Source organism: Meriones unguiculatus, chromosome 9, assembly GCF_030254825.1.
Source record: "Meriones unguiculatus strain TT.TT164.6M chromosome 9, Bangor_MerUng_6.1, whole genome shotgun sequence".
Taxonomy (NCBI): domain Eukaryota; kingdom Metazoa; phylum Chordata; class Mammalia; order Rodentia; family Muridae; genus Meriones; species Meriones unguiculatus.
This window is the reverse complement of record NC_083357.1, coordinates 1,719,983-1,727,105: the sequence shown is the minus strand read 5'-3', so window position 1 is coordinate 1,727,105 and position 7,123 is coordinate 1,719,983. Positions and strand designations below refer to the sequence as shown.

The 7,123-nt window shown below is 49.7% G+C and overlaps 1 long non-coding RNA gene across 7 annotated transcripts; it reads right to left on the bottom strand.

Moving 5' to 3' along the window:
- Positions 1-632: 632 nt before the first annotated feature.
- Positions 633-5,300, bottom strand: LOC132656402 (uncharacterized). Of its 7 annotated transcripts, none has more exons than XR_009594136.1 (4): positions 4,784-5,300; positions 3,780-4,323; positions 2,625-2,773; positions 633-2,355 (listed from the first exon to the last, which is right to left on the bottom strand). It is a non-coding gene; the product is annotated as an uncharacterized LOC132656402 (long non-coding RNA). The 7 variants fall into 7 exon arrangements; XR_009594135.1 differs by having other exon boundaries at positions 2,625-2,965; positions 4,784-5,298; XR_009594139.1 differs by having other exon boundaries at positions 2,647-2,773; positions 4,784-5,298.
- Between the last annotated feature and the right edge of the window lie 1,823 nt (positions 5,301-7,123).

Below are 7,123 nucleotides of genomic sequence, written 5' to 3'. Positions count from 1 at the left end.
ATTATTGTCTTAGATAAATATTATTATTATCTTAGGTAGAGAAGAAATTCATGAATTAGAGTGTGCTTTGAAAAAAAAAACAAACTAGAGGGTGGTCTTGTCACTGCTAGGAAGAAGAACTTTTATTAAGCATAAGAGGCTTAAAGGCTGTCGTCCAGGATTTCACCCAGGAAAAGCAGAGCTGAGAATTCTGCTCTCCAGGGGCCTAGTGCACCTTCTAGCTCAGGAGCAGGGCGATTACGCCTGATGTTTAACACACTCTACATTGTGATGGTTGGAACATTTCCTGTCACTTTGACCTGGGGTTGGAGGAAGTGTGATTTCAGCTACCCGTGGAGGCAGAACCAGCAGAGCAGAGAGAGCATCAGAAGTCTAGGTATTTTATTTTTATCCATAATTTGAGGATGTATCAAAGGTTTGAGGATTTGTTTACTTATTTATTTTGGTGTTTTGGGACAGGATTCCTTGGGTAGCCCTGGCTGTCCTGGAACCCACTGTGTAGACCAGGCTGGCCACACTTACAGAGTTTACCGACCTCTGCCTCCTAAATGCTGGGATTAAAGACGTGTGACACATGTCTGCCGGCCTGAGGTTCCCGGTGGATGGCGCATTCCTGACATTGCTATTGGAAATTTTGTTTTTTTTTTTTTTGTTGCTTTTGTTCATGTTCAAGATGATTAAAGTTGAGCACTTCTTTATATGTTATACAATTTCTTTATGTTTTAATAAGCCAGATTGGGCTTTATTCACAGAAATAGATTCAACTGTAAATTTTCTACCTGCTAGGAAAAGATTAACACAGACACAGACCAGTGAAAAGTGCGAAAGATTATATGGTAATTTTTAAGTTTGAATTTTCCTCACACATTGTCTACAGAGATTTCTAAAGCCACTGCATTGAACGGTTGTTGGTGAAACCGGGATGCTGTTACATAAAACTGTCAAGTGACATTTCAGAATATTAAAAAAAAAATTAGGTTTTGAATAATATAAAGGTAGGTGTTTGAGTCAGTCTGTGCACTCCTATGTGATCTGCCGGGAAAGTTGTCCTTTTCCAATTTGTCAGGTTTCATTTTGAAAAGATTACCGCCATTCCCCCATGCGAGGACAAGATGCGAAGGAGCTCTTGCATTCTTGGCTTTTTTTATTTGGTTTTAGAGTGCTGTCATGAGTAGGCTACGGTGTTGTATGGCCTAAGAAGCAGCTGCAATTTATAGTTTAGTTGAAGCAAGTTCTTGTAATAATGGCAGGCTCACACAGTCCTAATCCATGGGGATCTCTGCAACATGGCAAACAATACCCTTCCCGAGACGTGTCTAAATTATAAATCTGACGGTGGGCGGTCGCTCCGCTCTGTGCGGAGTAGCTTTGGTGCGAGCGGATGGAGGGTTTGTACCTGGGATTCAGAACTTTTATGAAGGCCAATACCCTGAAACTCATTCAAGCAATAAATTCACTTGTCTTTGAGTTTACAAGGCAATAAACAGTGAAGGCCTTTGACCTTAACATTTACTGAATACATTTGCAGCAGTTGTGTTTATTGACAACTATTTATAGGGAAGCGTTGGGCCCTGAACTTCCTAAGTTGGGGGAGGAGGAGACCAGTTTTATAAGTCTTCTTTAAAAACAACATTTTTATTTATTTTTCAGCTATTTGATAAACTTCCAGTTTTGGATTTAGGGCTTAGTTTTGTGTACCAGCGTTTTTATCCATGTGATTAAACATAACAGATAGAATTTCTAATTCGAAGAGGACCAGCAGGGAAAGGAATCATAGTGGAGTTTGAGAGCATCCACCCAAGGGTGCTCGTGTTTTGAAACTGGGACAGAGGAGCGTGGTCAAGGGATGGGATTTGTTGTTGTTTTTAGATTCACTGTCTACCATGGAGTAAGTGGCTTCTCTTCTGTAAGACCGTCCAGGTAAAGGGGCTTACAGGAGCCCTGCGCTGCCCAAAGTCTCAGGAGCACACTGCAACTGCTGTCTGTGTTACACAGTTTGAAGTTCATTTCTTTGATAGGAAAGTCAAAGGCGGGTCTTTCTCACTGAAATAGCTCCTATGGCACCGGAAGGGCAGCTTTTCTATTCCTTAAAGTTGGGAAGGTTCGCAGCTGCTCCTCCCTGTGGAGGGGTGCTTAGACTCAGGGTCCAGAAGGGTAGAGAGGCGCGAGGAGTGCCTGGCACACGGCACAAAGCAAACCTGGGGGAGGGGCCTTTGTGGTGATTCCCCAGGAGCTGTTTCCCCACAGAGCCAACTGCAGTTCCTCTGTCCCAGGCTGGGGAAGTCATGTGTTGGTGCTGTATGAACACGGTGGAAGGAGGGCTGAGTCCCTCGCTGGTTCTGTGGAGCTCAGGCCCTGGGGAATGAGAAGGGTTCATCATCTTCACATACGGGTAGTCTGTGCCTCCCAGCTCCCACAACAGCAGGCCACACACTTGGTAAATGAGTTCTGCGAGAAGGCAGCCTTGCGTATCTTACACACACACACACACACACACACACACACACACACACACACACACACCTCTCTTCCTCACAAGATTTTTTTCCTTATAAGAGGAGCGAACCACTAGGCAAAGGGGAGGTTCACAGTCTCTTCATATTAGACATTATGTATCTGCAGACCTGTTCACTGAGGTCCACGGACCTGGATCTGGTCTTGCTTACAAGTCTGTTTTCAGAGACTGTAGAAGAGAAGAGAGTTTTGATTGCTTCGAGGAGAGTGGGCTGGAACCTTGTAGGTAACGCTGGGTATGGTGAAAGGTTAGGTTTGCCTAGAGGAAAAGACATGTTTCAGCTGTCCGATCTATGCCCTCTTCTAAATATGATTCCTGCGATGTGGAGCAGAGAGATAGCGTGGATGACTCAGGACATCCATTGACGAAGCCAGAGAAGTAGCCAAGTGTGCTGGTTCAGCAGTTGAGAGGCTGACACAGGAGGGTCACAGATTTGAGACCGGCGAGACCCTATCCCACCAACGCAAGAAACAGACAAATAAACAAACAAACAAAACCATGGTTCCCAGAAGTTGGGTTCTGAGGTTCAAGAGGCAACTGCCTAGACTCACTTGTTAAGCCTTTAGAGCATAGTCAGCATAACCTTTCGGTGTGGCCACATTATGTGAAATTAGCTTCTCCATCACCGAGGCCACTTCGTCGGCCTGCCTCTGGCCTGTGAGTGAGGGCAGCATCGGGCACGAGACCCCTGGCCTGCACACGAGTGTGCTTGCTCACAAGGTCCCAGGGCAGCGGGACGAGTTGGGCAAAGCAAGTGGCCACGTTCTAAGACTATTATGTTTGATGCCCCTTCCCAGTTCAAGGGCTTATTTTGTTTTAAACAGCTTTCTGAAAGGCAGCCAAAGCAAAGGTTAGCTTCGAATGCCCTCTCTGGTCCTGTTTGCTGGCTTCTTGGAGGAAGATGTTAAAACAAAGCTGGTGTGGGGTCGGGGCCAGGTTTTATGCTCACGTACATTAAACTCTACTTGAACAACAGGGAAAGAATAAACTAGGGGGACATTACAATGGGAAACCGGCTCTTTTGTAGAGTTACAGGTAGGAGTGAGGGACTGCCTGAGTCTGTCAGGAAAAGCCAGCTGGAGCGTCGGGTGTTGCTCTGGATGGGTGGAAGTTGAGGAAAATGGCACGGTGTCTTTGGCAGTCCTCTGCGGCCTCTCCTGATTACCCAACAAGCTCAAGGCGGGGGGGGGGGGGGACGACAAGCTTCTCTCTAGGGGGGCAGAGTTGGTTTTTATAATTCAGACATTAACTCTGGGACACTCACCTTGGGAAACGAAAAGCTTGATGCCCCGAAACATCTGGAAACTTCCCAGAAAGCAGTGATCTTAGCCTGTGCTGGAAACAAACCAACAAAACTAGCCCCCCCCCCCCCCGTCCCCCTCCAGGCTGCAGAAAACAAGTTTGTTAAGCAGCGAAGGGAAATGCCTCCAGCCAGACAGTCTGAAGGCAGGAATGCTGGCCAGGAGATCCGATCCCCAATCGGAAGGGTAGAAGGGGCCGATAAGGCTGCATCAGTCACCAAAACAGGTTTCGGAGGTAAAGTGAGGAGGGCCAGGAAACTTGCGATAGGATCGCACCGGGCTGCTAAATCCTGGCACCCAGGGAGTGGTGACTCAGGGGCACTATTTAAACAGCAGAGCTGGCGCAGGCGTGAAGGCTTCCCCGCGGTCCTCCTGGACGCCTGCTCTCTCAGCTTCGCGGTTCGGTGGTCACGCTCTGCGCGGGGCTGGAGACCAGCTGGGTTTCCGCCTCGAACCCTTCCAGCCTCTCCTGGGAGTACACGCCCTCCCCCACGCAGGCTGGCCTGCCTGTCAGTGTTGGAGTGAAGAGGAGATGTTCTGTGACACCGGTCCCTGCTAGTGGACACCCGGAGCCACAGTTACGTTTCTCTTTCCCTCCCCCTTTCCCTTGAAGTATGTCTTTCTGGGTAGAAGGACAGTTCCGGACACGTAGGTGCTTTTTGAGTTTCTGGGATTTAGGTATTATGGTCCTGGTTTCTCCCCCAAGGCACTCCCACTGTGGCCAGAGTGGCAGAGGGGAAACTGAGAGGGTCTCAGAAGGTCCCCGTGCCTGTCACATGTGTGGGTTTGTAACTTGGTGCAGACCCACATTTTTTTTTCGTGGCTCCTATTATGTTGCTGCGCATGCGTGTGGGGGCCAGAGGGCATCCTTGGGGTCCCCCCACCTCGTCCTCTTCCAGACAGGTTGTTTCACTGGTCTGGGATGTACTGAAGAGGCTGGCTGCTAGCCAGTGAGCCCCGAACTCACCTCCCCGCCTGCAGGGCCCGCAGGCCTCACTCCGCCTTTGCGTGGACTCCGGAGCGCAGGAGGGCTCCTGCAGGCACGTTTCCTGGATCCTCGTTTGGGCCCGGAAGCAAAGCAGTCCCAACAAGGGAAGAGATCAGGGCCCTGCAGTGGGAGCCTCGCTTCGCCGGCGAGGACGACCAGAGAGTGGGAAGCCCGGGCAGGATCTCAGCCCCGTCAGTCCCCGGGGAAATGTCAGGACTCCCTGTCCAGGCAGACGTCAGGCGTCCCCCAGGTCGAGTCCAGGGGTGCCCAAAAAGCAGGGCCGGCTCTCGGCTTTGCCTGGGGAGGGCCTGGCCAGGCTGCTGGGCTGCAGTGTGGCTTCGGACCAGGGGGGAGCGCGCCCGCGGGAAAAGGAGGAGACGCCATTCCCGACAGCCGCACTAGAGGGCGCAGCCAGAAAGGACCGCGCCACTCTGAGGCTCCAAACCCGACCCTTTTTAAACAAACAAACACACAAACACACAAACAAACACACAAACTTGATGTTCCAGGCCCTTCCTCCGTTTCAGTCTCTCAGGGACTGGCAGGCTCCCTGCGCAGAGCCCTCCTAAAGAGCCACGATTGTCTTAGTGCATTCCACATCTCATCATCATCATCATCATCATCATCATCATCATCATTCCGCATACACATGTAAAGTTGGATATACACGTCTATGCTCACAAAACCAGACTGTTTAAATTACCAGTAGGAATGGAATCGAGTCGGGAAAGCCTGAACCACCTGAATTATTTGAACACAGATTTAACGCCCCGGCCTGTATTTGCTTTATACGCTTCACCTCAGGGGGCTAGCCTGGAGCGCTCTCGTGCGTGTGAGTGAGCGTCACGTAGAAGATGACTTGAAAGATCCAACCTCATGTTAAAGGTGGGACTTGTTTAAATAGGCCTTTTCGATCTGAGCAGGGTGTCGGTTAGCTGTGAAGGGCTCGGCTCTTCTCTGAAGTCAGCGTCAGCATCGCTGGGTCCTGAGCGGCGACCTGGAGGGGAGGGAGCAGGCCACCTCAGCAGCTCGCACGGCACCATGTCTGGAGCAGGCCGCTGTGCTGCCTGTGCTGTTCTTGGAGCACCGCCTTGCGGCGTCTTCACTCCCCCACCGGTGCCAGCGCGTTTAGGTGTGAGTGTGGCAACACTGCCACGTGCGGAGCACGTGCTGTAGGGACGCAGAAGCAGCGCCCCTTCTCCAAACAGTGTTTGCTTGTGAGGCACCTCCAAGGTGGCTCAGAATTTGCTAAGGCCACACACTTGAGCTGACTGCTTTCGGAAGCAAATTTTAATCGATTGCAATAGCCGAAGATGAAGTCAGCTCTCGTGTGTTGTGATGGACGGATGGACAAACAGAAAGTGGTACATGCAAGCAATGGAGGCTTACCCAGCCTTTCAGAGAAAGATGCTACACCCGACAGTGTTAGTATTTATATAGAAATGCCAGGCACACAACAGATCTTATATGAAAGAGGTTTATTGGATGGAGATGGAGAGAGAGAAGGAAAGAGAAAGGGGGAGAGCGAGACATGGTGGGGGGAGGGGACACCACCCCAGAGAGGAGAGAGCAGGAGAAGGGGAGAAGCAAGAGAAAGAGAGGAAGATAGGAGAGGAAAAGAGAGGCAAAGTGGTGGGTTGGTCCTTTCATAGCTTGTGTGTGCACAGCTGAGCTGTGCTGGCCACACATCTGGCGGCGACACGTGATGACATCATAGGTTACTAGGTAGCCCAGAGGCCGGCTTTCTATAAGAGAGAGCAGTGTTCTCAGCCTTCCTAATGCTGTGACCCTTTAATACAGCTCTTCATGCTGTGGTGACCCCAACCATAAAATGATGTTTATGCTGCATGGAGGTGCACGCTTGTAATCCCAGCACTCTGGGAGGGAGAATGCTGTGAGTTCAAGGATAGTCTGGTCTATAAAGTTAGTCCAGGACAGCAAAGGCTACCCAGAGGAACCCTGTCTTGAAACCCTCTTCCCCCAAATATTTTTGTTGCAACTTCGTAAGCGTGATTTTGCTATTGGTATGAATTATAGTTAAATATCTGCTATGCAGGATATCTGATATGAACCCCTTCGAAAGGGTTGTTCAGCCCCAAAGGAGTCACAAGCCACAGTTTCGAGCTGCTGAGGAATAACATGGGATTCTTGAACTTCATGCTCACTGAAATAGGTGAGTCACAAAAAGACCAATAGTGTGTTGTTCTGCTGATGAACAGTAGCTAGGGTAGTAAGAAGAGACACAAAAAAAAAAAAAAAAAAAAAAAGATAGAATAGCGACTTCCAGGAGATACGGGGACAGGGATAGATTACTTTAGG